The sequence below is a fragment of the Schistocerca americana genome, chromosome 6 (assembly GCF_021461395.2).
Source record: "Schistocerca americana isolate TAMUIC-IGC-003095 chromosome 6, iqSchAmer2.1, whole genome shotgun sequence".
In the NCBI taxonomy this organism is placed as follows: domain Eukaryota; kingdom Metazoa; phylum Arthropoda; class Insecta; order Orthoptera; family Acrididae; genus Schistocerca; species Schistocerca americana.
Genome location: NC_060124.1, coordinates 148,537,544 through 148,553,972, shown reverse-complemented (window position 1 = coordinate 148,553,972; position 16,429 = coordinate 148,537,544).

The window sequence follows — 16,429 nt, the reverse complement described above, 5'->3', positions numbered from 1 at the left end:
CTGAAGACGACACGTCTCCATTCGTCCCTCCATTCACGCCTGTCGCGACACCACTGGAGGCGGGCTGCACGATGTTGGGGCGTGAGCGGAAGACGGCCTAACGGTGTGCGGGACCGTAGCCCAGCTTCATGGAGCCGGTTGCGAATGGTCCTCGCCGATACCCCAGGAGCAACAGTGTCCCTAATTTGCTGGGAAGTGGCGGTGCGGTCCCCTACGGCACTGCGTAGGATCCTACGGTCTTGGCGTGCATCCGTGCGTCGCTGCGGTCCGGTCCCAGGTCGACGGGCACGTGCACCTTCCGCCGACCACTGGCGACAACATCGATGTACTGTGGAGACCTCACGCCCCACGTGTTGAGCAATTCGGCGGTACGTCCACCCGGCCTCCCGCATGCCCACTATACGCCCTCGCTCAAAGTCCGTCAAGTGCACATACGGTTCACGTCCACGCTGTCGCGGCATGCTACCAGTGTTAAAGACTGCGATGGAGCTCCGTATGCCACGGCAAACTGGCTGACACTGACGGCGGCGGTGCACAAATGCTGCGCAGCTAGCGCCATTCGACGGCCAACACCGCGGTTCCTGGTGTGTCTGCTGTGCCGTGCGTGTGATCATTGCTTGTACAGCCCTCTCGCAGTGTCCGGAGCAAGTATGGTGGGTCTGACACATCGGTGTCAATGTGTTCTTTTTTCCATTTCCAGGAGTGTATGTCAACTAAGATATTCCATACCACAGTTACGTAGGCTGCATTTTTTTTGCTTTCGGTTACATTTGTGTTCTATCCTTGTGTTGGACTAGAGAGAATACTATGACAGTGCACTGCGAGAAAAGAGATATTTGTATGATTATGTTCGAAATAGGGATATACCTGGTATATATCAACGATCTTTCTTTTCTGTAATACATTCCTTTTTTTGTCAACATTCGTCTATGTCTTCGCACTACATCATCTGTGGTAACTTGAGGCACCCTTTTCAAAGCTGGCGGGCTGTATCCCATTCCTTAGTACTATAAATCATACATATTCAGAGACGCACTGCTAGCATCGTAAAATCTCCGTACAGCCCATACAAAAAAGGAACACAAATGCTCGAGTAACTTAAACGATCTTGTTTGGAAGTCAGACAACGTAGTTCTTGCACATTATTTTTAAGTAAGTTAAGACAATCTGTACGAATTTCGGATGTCAGTAGCTTAAAACCCGAGTAGTTATCATGGGTATAAGAGAGATGAGGACACGCACAGGAACATGTAGAGTGCCATTACCCCAATCTCAATATGCGAATGGAACAGAAAGCAGAAGCAATATTTTCGATGTGATGTACCGTCCATTAGGTTCTGTGTAGTGGATTGCGGAGTTTATATTCAAATGTAGATGTTGACATTTTCTTTACGAGGAGACTGCAGCCTCACAACCGAATTTATCACGAAAAGCCGCATAAATGACACTTGGACTCAATATTGTGGAGTATGAACCTCGAACATTATGAGGCCGTCATAGCACTATGAGGAAATCAAACACAGACAAACGCGAATAAAAATGTGATTATTCAAGGATTGGCGACAGTTTATAGACATGGAAAGTGGTTTTTAGTACATCAACACAACAGAAGTTCGGACATCAGGTCTCGACAACGACGCTCAGAATGTCTGCAAGACACTTGCCACCACAAATACCGAAATGACCAAAATATGAAAGGGTGGGAGGGAAACAAAATGGAGCTTCATGAGTTGAACTGTTATATTATTCTGTTTCGGTGATAACAATGTCGAGTGAAATTTTTAAAGAGTTTGGCAATAACAGCTCACTTGTTATTATTACACTGCTCCCCCACTGGCCACGATGCACACCCATTCAGTTTTGAATGGTGCCAAAAACAGTCGTATCTTCTTCTCATTCAAGCTGGCCCACAACTTGACAGTTCCTTGATGTGTATGTTGGCACTGGGACCGAATTGACCTTCGACTTGGTCACCAGACAAGTTATATACAGAACAAATATAACGATCTTGCTTGTAACGAGAGTACCACGACATCATGCAAGCGGTTTATAGAGACACTTGTACTGTGCTATTTTATCATGGCACCACTGTACAGTTGTCTGAGTATTAAATTTAGACAACTCTAGAGGACCGTGGTGTACCCGTCAGGTGCACATAACCCGTCTCACACGAGTAAGCGACATGTCTTCACTGTGATCACTCCATACCTGATACTTTTTTTTTTCATTTATTGAATTTCAATTCCCCCCGAAGGGGGCGGCCTGGCAGCAGCTTAGTATGCCGCTCTTCAGCCGACAGATTTTGTGACAAAGATCAATAGAACAAATAATAAAAAACAGGCGATAAAATCGGAGACTTAGAGAGTAACAAGGCGAAAAGAAATCGTGGAACTTAAAACAACAACACAGGGATGATGACGCTAATAAAAATACATACAAAGCAGACAGGGAAAACAATAGACAATTAAAAAAACACGGCGACAGTCTGGATTCTGTTCGCAAAGGAAATAAAATTCACACCTAGCGACAGCATGGTTTCTGTTCGCAACACGAGAAAGACAAACAACACTGAATAGTCACTGGAACACTGCACTAAAAAGTTGGCAAATGTGACACCACAGTCGAGAGCAGGTGGGGGGAAACTGGACAGAAGATGGGAAAACAAAAAAGGGGGGAAAGGAGAGTAAAAGCGAAGGGGGGAGCCGGGAAAGGAGCTGAAGGAGGATGAGGACCCATAAGAGGGGTGGGGGGCAGACGCGACAGGGAGTGGGGTAGGCAGAGGAGGGGAATACAAAAGGACTGGGGGGGAGAAGGGAGGTAGGGAGAGGTTTAGTGGGGAGAAAACAGGACGGAAGGGTGGGGGGAAGAGGGAGCCCAGGGAAAGGACAGAGGAAAGGAGGGGGATTGAGGATCAGAGTTGATAGGAAGGATAAATGGAGGGAGAGAGGGCATCATCCGGGAGGGGGAGTTGACGGAAGCCACCTTGGGAAAGGAGATGGAGGGTGTAGAGATGGAGGGTAGGGGGGACACAACGGTGAAGACGTGGCAGGGGGCGGGGATGGGAGAGGAGAGGAGCAACCAGGGGGTGAGGGGGTTCAAGACGGCGGGAGGTGTAGAGGATGCGGATATGTTCGAGGAATAGGAGCAGATGGGAGAAAGGAATGAGATCATAGAGGATCCGCGTGGGGGACGGGAGGCGGATACAGAAGGCAAGGCGGAGTGCATGACACTCAAGGATCTGGAGGGACTGATAGAATTTAGTGTTCACGTCGCATATATATATCCTGGCAGGGCTCTTGACAACACTAAACACGAACAGCGCTACTGCAATCTGCTGGCCGCTCTACATATCACAGAGAACTGCAACTGTAAATCGTTTACCCACATACATCCGCCGATGGTGTCTCCCGATATGAAGTTACAATTACGTCCGTCCATGTCATCTAGGTAATTTAATTAATTTGTCAAACAGAGTATTACAGTGTCAGTTACTTCGAGCATAGGTCAGGAGTTAACGGAGCGAAACGTCTCCTTATTAGAATCTAAATCGACCATCAGAAAGATTCTCGCAGCACTTTCTTCAGGAGAGGTCAAACTTACACCTCGTAGACGTTACACAGAGGCCTATTTCTCTCTAGGTAGGAAAGAGTTACCTCCTCTCCCGCTGGTGTTCGTGCGTGTATCGGCAGCTGGTGAGTAGCACAAGTAATTTCTTGTAAGACTGGATGGTTTGTAATATCTTTAAGAATATAACTGTTATCTGATTTTTCCCATTTACACTTTCGTAGCTAGGACAATTCGGTGGTGATGGGTACGTCAAGAAGAAAGCTTTAGTACCGATAGGTACAACAGATGAAAACTCCATGTTTGTATGGGGAGAAATACTGTTGGAACATCAACATCAAACTAGTATAGTCATGCATTCAGGAATTGTATATCAACGACTCCTGGAAAACCTTTTGCTTGAAGTTTACTAATTTCCAGATCAGAATTGTGATATATTTTTAGTCCACCAAAGAATGGAAAATCATAAGGGATTTAAACTGTTTGTGATGAAGAAAGGAAACTAAACTTGCTACTTAAAGAGTTATTTTCTCAGCGAAATACATGAATCTGATTTTGAAAGCGATATGTCTTGTAAGTAGAAACGGCCTTTAGCAATCAGCTGTTGCGAATCCCAGCTCATGGTACACGAAAAAGGGATTTGAAAAGGGAGCTACGACAGATCAAGGTTACACAACCTTTTCTTACCTTCATTCATTCACCAGTTATTCTGTCACTATTGTTTGCTGTCGTATCACACTGTACTACATGAATTTTGTCGGAAATATCCCACTTCTCCACAGTATCTGAGCAGTGTACGTTCATTAAGAATATTACTGACTTCAGGATCAGCAAATTCTTTTCCGTGGTTTAAGATTACTGCTGAAGCAACTGAGCTTGTTATATTTCACTGACAACAGCGTAAGTACTTCTTTATAATTCCGGGAAAGCCTAAGGGGGGGGGGAAGGGGATGGAAGGTTTCCCCCCACCCCCCACCACCAACCTTGCCGCTCCAACACCCCTTGTGATGGCAGCGGGTGGCCACTCCGGCCGGCCATCAATCCTGATAGGCTCCTAAATACATTATACAGTGGTATTAACATAGTGGATCTGTCAGAGCAGAAGTTTAAGGAAGAGGATTTGGCAAGTATTTGAAATAAAATACTGCATTTGAGATATGTAACTTACCGAACTGGTCTGTGGAGATATGTACTGTTTGCAAGGTGCGGAACACAAACTCGTGAACATACATCTTAAACAATAATGATGGTGAACAAATTGCGGGAAATTTTTACAAAGAGGAGGTACAGAAATTCTCGTAACTAAATGTTTTCCCAAAACGGGTCATAAGACATCGTGGGAGCAAGGTTTCAGTGAAGTGGTTCGGCTTCTCATTGAAGCACAACAGGTGAGTGAACGCTTCCAATTTTCCATGGAATCAACAATTCACCCAGTGTCATGACATGAGTACCAGGAAAAATATCAATAGAGGTTGGAGCGGTATTCTAATTAATCCCCTAGTCGAACTTCACATCCGTGGATACAATTCTTCTGGATCTGTAACGGAAACGAAAATGTGTCTTGTTCGTGACATTAAGGGAGTTAACGTCCTATATGGTGTTTTAAAGAAACAGGATATCTCTAACAGTACAAGACAGACCGTTGTATTGCAGATCAAATATTACCTGATTAAGCTAGGAAACACCTCAAAGAAAAGCACACAGGTAAAGTACAATTCTTCTTGTTTTTGCTGTCGATAACGCAGTGTGTGCCAAACTGAAACTGGTTCCTGGAATAGTCTTCAAGCAGATTATGAATGAAGCAGATGGCACACTAAAGAAGAAGATAAAAACTACAGGATGTTTAAAAAAACTTCATCCAGTCAGCACTGGCAATGGCGAAATGCGCTCTGTGGCAGAAAGGAGGAAGAAAAAGGCGTGTTAAAGCGGCTAGGAATTTTACTACACCTAAGACATCTAGTGTAATAATTCCGGGTCCAATACCTGCATCTGTTGGGCTGTCAGCTATTGGTTCTTACCCGGAGTCCAGGTGCCGCAACTGATGCCAGAAAGAATGCAAATAGCGCAGGGAAGCAGCTATAAGGTTCCAAAAGTCATAATATGGCCATGGAGGCCATCGGTATTGGTAAAGGACCACATTTAAAACCATAAGCAAAAATTTTGGGCTGTATATGAATATCTCGTAGCAATATTACTGGACAAACTGCTTACTAGTATAGGTCTGCTGAAACTCGCCAGAAAACTCAAAAAACCAAAACTTTGTAGTGTGTGTATAAGGGATACATTCGCACAGACAATTTTTGACACTACCAATAGCTGAATTCATATCTCTAGGGACATTTCTATACAACGCTCCTCCAGAGAATTACGTAAAAACAAACAGTATGCGTGTTACCGCATCAGTTGAGGTCAAGATCTTCTGTCGTTTACTGTAACTGAAGAATAACATCGTCTACATCAAAAGTGATTTACCATTCTGCAATAGATCTAAGCAATGGGGTTGCATTACCGCTCTAATAACATACAGTAGCGAAGCTTATGTCTCTGTGGCAAATAATAAACCAGATCTAGAAAGTGAGGAAATGGCGTTAATACTTACTGGCTTCAATATCACTGACCATTTAAATGGACATAGAACGATTTGTAGAAGGATTTGAGTTAAATGCAAATGTTAACTTGTTTAAAATGGAGACAAAATCAACTGAAAGACAGTGACTTTACGCGTGAGGGTTCAATATTATCGGTATTGGTTCCTCGAAGAGACAAGTGCGGGAGCATAATACTAGTAAAATATACCTGTAGAATCAGCCCATTGACATAGTGCCAGTCAGTATGACTCCTGTAAAGTGTAATATCGTGAGTAATTCGTATCATAACGGCAGGTGAGTCCACAATTTATAAGCAGCTGTTCCTCAGTTTGGTCTTGGTTAAAAAGTTGTAGAGATTCCAAGTAAACCAATATATCTCACAGTGACTGATCAGACAATAGACCATATCGAGCTGACCATTATACAAAAGAACGCAAAAAGAGGCGATTTCTCGGTTGGGGCATTGTAGTACATCTTCATCTGAAGCATAATTGCGGGTATTAAATATAATTACGGCAAACCCAGCCATCAGGAGACCACTTGCCAGCGGAAGCAGAATGTGAACCGGGCAGAGTAGCTGTGCGGTCTAAGGTGTCTTGTCACTTTTCGAGCCATCCCTTGGGCATCGATGTATGTGTTGTCATTAGTGTAAGTTAGTTTAAGTTAGATTAAATAGTGCGTAAGCCTAGGAACCAATGACCTCAGGAGTTCGGTCCCAAAGTCCTTAGCACAACGTTCCTTTGCAAAATGTGAAAAACATAAGAAGCTCAAGTTTTCTAAATCAATAGGGTTGAAACCTTACAATGATACCACTTTATTTAAAAACTCCGGTTCAAAATGAGAAGCATATCATTAGTCAAGAATAGTTTCCGCACAAAACGTTTGCCCCAGCAATGTTTAACGATAATGGTTAGATACGAATTGTTATTAAACACCAAGATGGCCGGACACTTCCAACAAAGATCTTTCTATGCGTGGAAAGGGCAACGTGAGGAACAATGCACCTTACATGCAAAGTATTCACTTCCCTGTTACAAGAAATAAGGTACGATCTTAATGGAACTGAAATAGACTGCACCACAAACGTTAGTACTATACAGACGCTCGAGTCATATGTCTCTGCATCGACATCATGTCTGAATGCTCCAAAAATGGTGGAAAGTTCATATATGGATCGATAGGTAACATCTTCGGTGCGTACATTCCACTCGAAATATAAATCGGATACTTTTAAGATACTTATCTTGTTATTATGAACACTAACCAAGAGCAGATTCTATTTCGAAGTGAAACTGATCGTAGCTTGCACGTTCTAGGATAAGGAGAAGAGGGACATAAAATTGTGCTGGATAAATTTCTTTGCAAAGTACCACAGTTACCATCCTTCCGCAACCATCTCGGCAGGCATGGTTGATTAAGACTTCTTTTCAGCTAGCAGTGCCTCTCCCTGTGATTCTACAGCTACAAACAGACAGGAAAGCGAACCTCTAAAAGGATTTGAGCGAAATTGACAACTGTAAACAGTGCAAATTTGTTTCCTTTTTTTCATATGACAGCTTGCAACTTTACTGGAACAGAAATGAATATCATATAACGAGAATGAGGATGACTGTCGATCCACAGTTATGTCACATCCGTTTAAATAACTTCCACCCATGGCCTAGCGAAAGCATATTTGGCTAGTAAAGGAAACGCCTTGAGTCCAGCGTTCGAGTATCACCACTGCTTAAATTTTGAATAAAAATCATTAGCAATGGCGACTGAAGACTTCCAGCATACGAATTCAGCACAGATCTGCCGACGAAGAGGTTCAAGGTACTCTCTCTGCTCTGGAGGTGGGAAACTGTTACTAAAAGACGGAAATATCTTCTATAACCAACGGCACGAAGATGAAGAAGGCATGGAAACCACAGCATTAAATATGCATGATGTGTGCACTCAGGTCTTGTGGTCTGCAGTTGAAAAGTTGTCATTATGATCACAACATTAGCAAATGAATCCAGACTGGACCCCCATTCGGATTTCAGGGAGTCGACTGCCTAGGGGGAAGTGTCCATGATAAAATGACTGAACACCTATGAAAGGGTAACATTCTACGAACTCGGGTATAGAATGATACAAGACTGAATGTAATAGAGAAGTTATAAAATCTGAACACGGAAATGTTGACGCTCAAGCTACATACCGCGCTGCCAGTGTAGTGGAATGGAAGACGACAAGCATTTCTTGTCAGACGAGTATAGGGTAATATCAGCAGAAAATTGGAGTAGGATCTGTTATGGAAAGGAAGGAAGGGCAGAGAGTTCGTTACTGTAAACATTTCAGTGATAGGGTTTTGATTATCGGAATAGAAAACGAACCCACACGGATAACAACATTTCAGGCACATATATCGTTGTCGCAAGCAGAAGATCAAGGAATGGAGAGGGTGTATGAGGATATTGATCAGGTAATACAGTATGTAGAGGGACATAAAAATCTAATAGTGATTTCGCATTCGAATACGGTTGTAGGGGAAGGAGTAGAGGAAAGGGTTACTAAGGACATAGCCTTGGAAATAGGTATGAGAGAGGAGTAAGACTAATTTAGTTCTGCAACAAATTTCTGCTAGTAATAGTGATTACCCTCTTCAAGAACCAGAAGAGGGAGAGGAATACTTGGAAAAGGTAGCGAAATATGGGAATATACCAGGTGGATTATACCATGGTCAGGCAAATGTTCTGCACCCATACATGGGATTATAAGGGGTAATCAGGGGCTAATATGGACCCAGATCGCACTGAAGTAGTGATGTACAGTAGGCAGAAGTTTAAGAGACTAGTTCAGAAAAATTAGTGACGAAGGAGGTGGAATTGTGGAGTACAGAGCAATCAAGAGATACACTTGTAGTTCTCTGAGTCTATTATGGACACTGCAGTAATGAATAGTTCAGTAGGCAGTTCAGTGGAAGAGGAATGTACATTTCTAAAAAGGGCGATCACGGATTTTGAAAGAAAACACGTAGGTACAAGGAAGGTAACTGCGAAGAAATCATGAGTAACAGAAGAAATACGTCTCTTAGAGGGAAGAAGTAAGTACGAAATGACTCAGGAAATTCAGGAATACAGTAAAAAAAGTCACTTATGGATGAACTAATAGAAAATGTAGGGAAGCTAAGGTGGAAGTGCTGCATGAGAAATGTGAAGAAACCAAAAATCAATCATTGTCGGAATGAGTGAGTGAGCTTAAAGAAAATTAACACAACCTTTCGTGAAACTAAAGGCACGAACGGTGGCATTATGTGTGCAATGGAAATTCCGCCATTAAGTGCAGAGGAGAGAGCGGGTTGGTGGAAAGAGTCCTCCATTGAAGGCCGCTGTGACGGGGAGTACTGTCTGATGACGAGATGAAAGACGAAACAGAAGTCGATAGAGAAGAGACAGAATATTCAAAATGAGAATCAGAATTTACAACAAAGCTTTGGACAACGTATCATCAAATAAGGCGGAAAAAACAGACAACAATTTCTATAACCATTGGGGAAGCAACAACAAAACGACTATTCACAGCGGTGTGTAGAACTTATTACGCTGGCGATATACCACCTCACTTTCTGAAAACATCATCCACACAACTCCAAAGACAGCAAGAGCAGTCAAATGTGCCAAGTATCGCAGTATCAGCTCATGCATCCACTTTGCAGGCAAAAATAATATACAGTACAATGGTAAGAAAATTTGGTGTTTGTTAGATGATAAACAGTTCAAAATTAGGAAAGGTAAAGGCCCCAGAGGTGTAGTTCTGACGTTGCGGCTAATAATGTAAACGTGACTAAAGAAAAATTAAGAAACGTTCATGCGATTTGACACCCGTAAAAAGCGGTGGAAAATGTGAAATGGCGCAAGAATTTCGAATCTCGGGGAAAAATCAAACTTCCTGGCAGATTAAAACTGTGTACCTGACCGAGACACAAACTCGGGACTTTTGCCTTTCGCAGGGAAGTGCTCTACCATCGGGGCTACCCAAGCACGACTCACATACCGTCCTCACAGCTTTACTTCTGCCAGTACCTCTTCTCCTACTTTCAAAACTTTACAGAGGCTCTCCTACGAAACTTGCAGAACTAGCACTCCCGAAAGAAAGGATATTGCGGAGACATGGCTTAGTCACAGCCTGGGGGATGTTTCCAGAATGAGACTTTCACTCTGCAGCGGAGTGTGCGCTGATATGGCGAAACTCGGGGAAAAGTGTTGGTAAGATATAGGCAAAGAGGTGTACTATATTAATGTACGTGAACATAGATAGAACAGGAAGACTGAAAGATGAGGGTCGAAGGGCTCCGAGTAGAAAGAGCATCAGGCAGCTATGTAGTCTATCGCCCATTCTGTTCAATGTGTATATCGAAGAAACAATGAGAGATTGGAATACACGCAGCAAATAATTCTTATGTTGCAATTGTTACTCTTAGATGAAAAGGTTGTCACAGGAAAGGAATTAGTTTTGGGCCCTCGGGCAACAAGAGACCTGTCAGACCTATGACTAAAAAAGAGAAAAAAAGGAGTTGATGGACTAGTCAAAGCAGGGAACGAATTATCGTAAAATTTCCGTATGGTCACTGCAACGTAAGTGTTAATACTACATGATCATCTCATGAACTACTCGCCGCTAACAGGAATTGTACAAAGTGTAATAATGTAGAGGTATTACACAGAATGTGGAGTATCACACAACTATACGTGAAAGAGCGAATATCGTCACACAAACACGGGAGTATTAGGATGAGAGCGGACAATTTGTGTTCAAAGACGTTCTATCCGATGCATTCTCCGAAGCCAGACAAGTACTAACGAGGTATTCCATAATCGATGCTTGGCCCAAACCGTTTAGCTGCTTGCAGCTGCTATAACTTGAGAAACATCGGCTTGGTTGACATGGTGTAACCGCACAAACCACCGTGGTAATGGAGTGGCTTATGAAGGTATTATATCATCGACTCGAATGTATGATCCTAAGGACAGCATCATTTACGTCAAAGGCAGTGAGAAGATGTCTTCGATTTCAGAGATTTACAAATGTGCTCCTATCCAGAATCTGGAAACACAAGGCTGTACTGTCCTCAAGCATCTACACAGGAAATACAGATAACATACGTTTGGGAACACTTCAGAATACGTACAAAGATTGTTGAACCGTCTTACCAAGAAATGAAACAGCTTTTTCTAAAAAAGCATAGTTTATATTTATTCACTTCCTACTGTTTCCGCAGCTCACTTACACTTTTCAGGTAAGTATTTAACTTTGAGTGTTTTCACTGCTCTTGGAGATGAATACGAAGACCTGTCTTGAGCAGATAAAGCTGTCGCTGATGCACTTGCTGGCATCAGCATTGTTCCAAGAGACCCAAGGCCGGGACCTTGGTAAGGTCACGCCAAATCGCCTATACTGTTACCACTGTACCACAAACGTTTGCTTAATATCACTCGCCAATACGCAAAGGCGTATTGGATTACAAGTACTGTGTAGTGTCACTAAGAAGTATGACAGGGTGCGTTGACCTACGTGTGAACTGCAATCCACTTTCGCTCTCACTAAAAGTAGGAAGTTAGTGGTACATGTAGACGAGACTATAGGTGCGCTTCCTGCTCCCACGAAAAGTACGAATGTCAGCAATCTGTAAGGTTCCCACGAACGCAGCATCCTGTGTGACAGTTTCTCTCTCTCCGTACACATGTACCTGTAACTAGACACGTGTACCGCCTGTGTATACATATCAGCGAAGAACGGCCCCGTCTCATTTCCGTCTTACCAGTCGGGAAACTTTCTGTGAAGCCTGATGGCAGTGGCACTGATAATAAGTTTTTTTTTTCAGGCGTTGACAGCTTACCATCACCGCTTTTTGACGATGTGGCAATTTCATTTCTCACGAATGAGTTACATGAAGGCGAACGTTGTATATTTGTATTTGCTTGTTTTTTTTTTTCGTTTGCATGCAACGTTCCTCTGTTTCCTGTAGGTGATCGATAACGTTGTATCACAACAAGCACCTACGACACCTTTCTCTACCCAGATCTGTTGCAGTTTCGGTGGTATTGTTGATGACCGCATACATGCCATCGACAGCGAACTAACGCCGTTTTCCACTCAGAGGTCGTGGGGTTACGAGCAGATTGTGGATGAAGTACCGAAAGTAACGAGACCATCTTTTTGTCCTCAGAGCACATGTAAGATGACGACATTCGCCGAGAGTCAGCTACGTGAGTAGTAGCACATATTACTTCTTCTTCTATGTATGGAAGTGAATCATGGACGATAAATAGTTTGGACAAGAAGAGAATAGAAGCTTTCGAAATGTGGTGCTACAGAAGAATGCTGAAGATTAGATGGGTAGATCGCATAACTAATGAGGAAGTATTGAATAGGATTGGGGAGAAGAGAAGTTTGTGGCACAACTTGACCAGAAGAAGGGATCGGTTGGTAGGACATGTTCTGCGGCATCAAGGGATCACCAATTTAGTATTGGAGGGCAGCGTGGAGGGTAAAAATCGTAGAGGGAGACCAAGAGATGAATACACTAAGCAGATTCAGAAGGATGTAGGTTGCAGTAGGTACTGGGAGAGGAAAAAGCTTGCACAGGATAGAGTAGCATGGAGAGCTGCAACAAACCAGTCTCAGGACTGAAGACCACAACAACAACTATGACAGGAAAAATAATTTTTTATGTCTGCATACAGTGTTTTTCCTGTTATTCTAGATGCACTTTTGCTGATATCGCAAGGGAAGTGGAAACCAAGCTAAGCAAAAAATATTATTGTATACCTCAACAAAAACTGTAAGTACAGAAGGTAATGAGTGGCTGAAAGGACTTATCGCCAGGGAATCTCAGGTAAGTATCAGCTATTAACTATCATTGGTGGATTACAGTAACGAGCCAAAACTTTATGACCACTTGCTTAATAACTTGTCGGTCCGTCTTTGGAACGCAGTACGTCTCTGACTCGGCTTGTCACGGATTTAACAGTTTGTCGTTGTGTTTGTGGAGGTATGTCGCACCAGACATCCTAGTGCAAGTCACATAATTTCCTCAATAAACAGCTGGCTGCCGATTTGTGCACGTGGTGATTCCGCCAGATCGCGACCCAAATGGGTTCCACCGGATTCACATTAAAACAATTTCGTGGCCAAGACATCATACTCAGTACACTATCACGCTCCTCAAATCACTCTAGCACGATTTTGGTTTTGAGACACGGAAAATTAACCTGCTGAAAGATGAGATCACTGGCATCAAGCATGAAGGGGTGCAGGTGATCCACAGCCGTCATCGTATCTCCGATTACTACCGCAGGTCCCATGTGAGCGGAGCAGAATGTCTCCCATGGCGGAATACTTCTACCAGCAGCCTGATTGCTAGGCGCTATGCACATCTGGAACGGCTGTTGGCGTGGATGACTGCGTCTGTGCAGATGACTGTCAGCCTGGTGTACCAAAAATGTAATTCATCGACGAAGAGATACCGTTCCATTGATCCGCGATCCAATCTTGGCGATCCCGTGGCCACTGCAGTCGTAACTGGCGATGTTGTTGGGCCAACATGCGGATACGTAGGGCTCGTCTGCTGCTTTCCACAATCTACAATGAACGGTGTGCTCTGTAAAGCTTATGCGTGCACTAGCATTTTCTCTTCCGACAGAGATGCCACAGGTCGCCATCCCCATCTATCCTGCATTGGAGAGCAGTCAAGCCTCCAAATCCCATGTTCTGTGAAAAGTTGCGGACGCCCAACCAATTGTGCCAGTTTCACTGTCGTTCGGTCGTTTTCCATAGATGCTCACGACAGTAGCACTTTAACATTCGATCAGCTACGCCGTTTCCAATATACTCGTTCACGGGATATAGGTAATCGTAATATCACCCTTATCAAAGTCGATTATGTCAGTATATTTACGCATTTGCGGACCGTGTCGTCTCTGGAATGATTCCCCATACTTCTTTTTCTTTTTTTCTCAAATGTACGAAAGTCGAACGTAGGCTACCGGTTTGAAGTGCAGAGGGGAAAAAAATGCCAAGGCAAGAGCCAAGGGAAGAAAATGTCTGCGATAGTTAGGTGGTTAGTAAGAGCAGTAGCGGATGTCTTGCTGCCTGCAAGGGTCATGCATGGATAGGCTTTTTTAGTAGAGGGTATCATGCAGGTCGATGCCTTTGACCTCGTGCGGTGCTGTTAAGCGGCGTGTGCGTTAGGTGCCGGTGTTGATCTCTCCATCAATGTGAGAATACCTGTAACAGATAGGTTCTTCATCGTTTTGTGTCCGATAGGTCATATATCAGTTGCACTGTGTAGGGTGATGTTGTCGATTGTTTGCCCTGCACGTCAGTGTTAAAACATCTGTTCGTGAGATAAGAGTGTAGGAGACGTACGGGTCTGTTCGGGAAACCGCTTGGTTTGCGTTTAAGGCTGTTGTGCCACAGACGGTCGAAAACTTTTTCGAAGTCCAGGAACACGGCCCCCCGTGACTTTGCTCATGTTGTAGCCATGTGTTATATGTTCGACTACGCGGAGGAGTTGTCGTGTTGTTGAGTGGTGATACCCAAAGCTGACTTGCTGCGGTCTTAGTGTGTCGTTTGCGATGCAGTGCCTAGTGATGCGTTTTAGTATTACCTTCTCTACAATCGTGCTGAGCGAGCACAGCAGACTGATGGGTCGGTAATTTTGTGGGAGGGAGTGGTCTTTCCCTGGCTTCCTGAACATCAATACCTTAGCCACCTTCCAAAAGTCAGGGAAGAGTTGGTGTTTTAGGATGGCATTTGTTATGTGTGCAAGTTATTCTACGGCTCTTTCCGTGATTTCCAGAAGGACACGGTTTTGAATCCATCAGGCCCAGGGGCTTTCCTAGCATTGGTATACATGATACGCAATGTAATTTGTACTAGTGCGTCGTCGATCGAGAGCTTGGCTACAAGTCGTGTAACATTCTGGTCCGTTTCAAGTGTGAATACTGGATCTGGAGGAGTCAGATTCGGTATGAAAGACGATGCAAATGTTGTGGCCATAAGCTCTGCCTTCTCCGTCGAATAGTTAGGTGGGCCGTCTGGTCCTTGATAATGTTGTTGCAAATAATAATGTTAACATTGATATTATTTTGATGTCTAATGAAAATTATTGTGATGGTGTTACTGGTGATGAAGCTCAAATTCGCATTAGCCTTGAAACGGAAGTTCAGAAGGCGCCGAACAAAATATAAGTTGTGTATGAGAAAGGGTGAATATGAATATGACTTCTAAGACTGAGTGAAACGTTGAAACGTTAACCAAATCCAGATTTGAGAGTAAATAATTGCATTTAGGACACGGCGTAAAAACCAAACAGCTGTTTGATGAGATGATCAGGTCATAAGTCTCGGGTAGCGTCGTGCAGATGAAAGCGGTGGATCATAGACTAAGTGGAAGGACGGTGGAGAGTCTGGTTACAGCGAGGCAGAGCAGAGCAGAAAGTGATTGGTGCTTCTGTGTACAGTGCTTCCTACTGTCAAGCACTGGTATTTGTCATAGTTTGACAGTCTACATTACTGTACGAGATAAAATAAAATGGATTCGTTCGGTTTAACTGTAAAGATACACAGAGAGGCCGTGAGGAATTTGATTGTGGTAAAACTGTTTTTTAGTTTATTTGCATAGGGGATTGTGGTGTCATGTAGTGTGACATTCTGATTGTGATTTTGGAAACGCAGGAAAGTTGTACAAAGTTAGCCTTTGGCGAAAGTTGTTGTACTCCGTTTTTCTTGCTGTTGGCACAGTGATTTAATTCCATGTGGTTGTATTGTTCTTTCGTGATTTCTCTAGGATGTGGTTAAGGCTGGCACTAGTGGATTGTAGCTAATTACAATAAGTCAGTCTGCTTTTATCATTTTATTGCTCTTATCAAGTTATTTACAGGCAGCTGTTTAATATTTGTGTGCTCTTCTGAAGTTATTTACAGGAAGGCGCCTTCCTTTTGTCGTTAAATTTAGATGTCCTTTCGTAAAATCTTTGTGGGCATAAGCAGTATCGTTTGTTTTTACCTACATATAGTATGGAAATATTTTAGAGAATGTTCCAGTGTATCTTACTGTTGCCCAATTCTGAGATAAGATTGTTGTTATTCCGTGTGGTTGAGAGTAAATGCCTATTATTCGCATGTGCTCTGAAGTTGTAATTTATTAAGAAACAGGCCACTTATAAGCCCCTGCTTGCCCAACTCCCAGTCAATCTACAGTGCCATCCAAATCCCCAGCAACTAATTGAAAATATAAGGAAGTGACTAC